Genomic DNA, 3,092 nt, shown 5'->3' with positions numbered 1-3,092 from the left:
TGCCCTCCCAGAGCTTTTTTGTTTTTTTTTTTTTTTTTTTACAGTGGCTGGCTGTCTAAAGTATTTTTTACAATATGTTTAATAATCAGTGCTTTAAAAGCAGTGGTTTCCTACAAAGTGGAAATTAAGGTCCAAGCCTGGAGTGTGAAGTGGAGGTCACGTTGCGATGTCACCGCCTGTGAGTGAAGTCTGGTCTGGGGAGCCCCGGGCGGCTCATGGACACTCGTGGTAGCAGGAGCCAGGTTGCCCTTGAGAGACAGGACCCACTGCGGCTGTGCGGCCTGATTTTCATTTCTAATGGGATACAGTACTTTTTAAATGAGGAGCCATACTTTTTTTTTTAAGTTTGAGAAATGAATGTGATTTCTAATTGTATCAGACATTAATGTTTTAAAGCTATAACAAAGTTTAAAATTTCTACATTTTGTTTTTCATTTATTGTAACTGTTCTTTTATCTATTAAATTGTATGTGGATGGGGACGTTCTGTTTCCCCTCTTAGCATTTGTTTCTATAACCAGAAATAAAGTTATATATTAAAGAAATGAAAAAAAAATATGGCCCAGAGATAGGGTTGCCAGATTTAGCAAATAATGTGTCCCAAATGTTGCATGGGACATAATTATACTGAAATCATTATTGTTTATCTGAAATTCAAATTTAACTGGGTGTCCTGTATTTCATCTGGTAACGCTACCCAGAGACCTTTTGGGTCTGTGTATTAGTTTCATTTTCTCTTGACAGAGCAGACATAGTCTCTTCTTCATCCTGTTTGCTATGCCACAAAGAGCACAGACAACACCATAAGAGTCAAAGCCAGCAGAGGTTAAAATCTCCTACATGCTTTATTGGACTTCAAAGAGTCTTATGTAACACAGAAAAACCCATGTGAGGGTATCCAGGGGGTACAAGGCAGTCTTCAGCCTACCCCGCTCCTAAGACCAGCCCCAGGTACCCCCACCCCAGGCCCAAAATAGGATCCCAGAGTAAAGGCATGTCAAGGAGTGAGGCAGAGGGAAAATATCTTTATAGCCATAGCAAAAATAGGTAGGGAAGAGAGTTGTCTAGAGGGTGGGAAGGGTGGGAGGAAGTGGTCACATAGCCACCTTCACCTACACCATCTTCCTTAGCCACCCCCTTCCCTAAATAGACTGTGTCCTTTTTGAGCCTCTGGCCCAGCGTATGCCATAACATGAAATGGTTCTGATAAGGGGAGTGTGTGGTGCAGGCACTTGGGAAATTCAGGAGATTTCTTTTTTTCAATTTTAAACTGTCTTGTGGTTCAAATACAACAACATCCTGCCCAACAGCTCCAGGGCCCCATTAGAGACCTGTATCATGGCTGCGGCTCCCATGGCCAGGGAAGCCAGTTGTCCTGATTGCTAGTACTGATGCTTGGGGAGCATTTGGGCAGCACCCCTTATAGACAAACCCTCCTACAGTGTGGGGGAGCAGGGATAAGAGAGAGAGGCAGGTGTGGGTGAGAGCAGAGAGAAAAAGTGACTGCCTTGTGGCCCATAACTCTAGCATCTACTCCTCCTCCAACTAAGAAGTCTCTCCCGATTTATCCCTTAGCGTAGCCTCTCTCTATAATTCTCTAGTGGTTTGTTCTCTGGGAATTGGTTTCACTCCCCCATTGACTCCTGGAGGCCTGAGTGAGCACCAGGCCACGATTTCCTCTGGCTCACAACATTCCCCCCCCCCCCCCAAAAAAAAAAACCAACCCAAAACAAGCTCAGACATAGACAACAGCATTCTAATTACCACAAGGAAAGGAGGGTAAAGGGAGGCAGAAGAGTATTGAGGGGGGATATATGGTGATGGAGAAAAACAAGAAACCAAACCTCAAAACTGGGACAGCAGAGACAGAAGCTGGACCTCAGAGGTGGAGCTGATAGCTGAGCGGACAGCAACTAAGACATGCACTGAAGTGGAGAGGGAGTGATAGCAGCAGCCCAAAGTTGCAGGGAGGCAGGGCAGGCAGGCCATGGTGGTCAGTTAATAAATAATGTTGAAGGACCCAAGGATGAGGGGGGCAGGTATCTACAGTGCCCAGGCCCCTGCTAACCCCTCCCAGGCCCCACTTTAGGGGCCAGTATCTTAGAAGGCAGAAAAGGGGAGGCAGAAGACCAGGGAAAGATAAGCGGTCCTGCCACTGCCACCCTCATTCTGCCTACTTCTTAGATTTCCCCTTAAAGATTTTGAGGGGAAACTTCTTCCGGCCTGGGCTGGAGTCTGCCTCCTCACCAATAGAGCCATTATCCTCCTCAGCCACAGCCTTCTTGCCAGCCAGGTGGGGAATTCGTGTATTTCGGCTGGCCTGTGAGGCTCGGCTGTCCCCAACTGGAGATGGCATGTCTGGGTCTGGGGAACTGGGGCTGTGAGAATGGGAAGAATCCAAAGGTGGAGAGCCACCAGGTGGGGCTGAGGGGCTCAGCTCCAACAAGCTGTGGACCTTGTCCAGCCCGTGGTTCAGCGCCAGTAGAGTCTTCTTGGCCAGGGCAGGGCTATCAGGCAGCTTCTCCATCGCAGACCCTGGGTGGACCCCCTCAATCATCCGGTGGCTGCCATTGGAAGTCATGGCATTGAGAGCCTCATCTGCAGCACGGGCCATCTGAGGAGGCTTGGGGGCCATACGCTGGCGGTCACTCATGTGGAGGGAGGACTCCGAATCGGAATGGGTCAAATCCCTGCAAGACAGGACAAAGAGGAAGAAAGGAACACATACAGGACAGAGGAGAGAGAGACAACATGAAAAGACAGGACAGCGTATGAAAATGGGGGTAAAGAGAACAAACAGCAGGAGAAATGAAAATAGGATGAAAAGGCATAGTGGGAAAGAGAATGATGAGAAACAGAAGGAAAATGAGTAGGTCATAAGTACAGGATGACATGGGAGGCAGGAATAGGGAATGGGGATAAATTGGAGAAGAGACAGAGAGAAAAGAATAAAATTGGGGAAGAAGGAAAGCAAAAAATGAAGCGAGACCAAGGCGGGGGGTGGGGGGAACAAGGGGGAAAAGTGATGGGGGAAGAAGAGACAGACAACAAGAAGCAAAAGCAAATGTCATTATATCATCATCTCTCAGGCAA

This window comes from Myotis davidii, unplaced genomic scaffold, assembly GCF_000327345.1.
Source record: "Myotis davidii unplaced genomic scaffold, ASM32734v1 scaffold1181, whole genome shotgun sequence".
NCBI lineage: Eukaryota > Metazoa > Chordata > Mammalia > Chiroptera > Vespertilionidae > Myotis > Myotis davidii.
The sequence above is the reverse complement of the archived record's forward strand: the minus strand, read 5'-3'. Positions refer to the sequence as shown.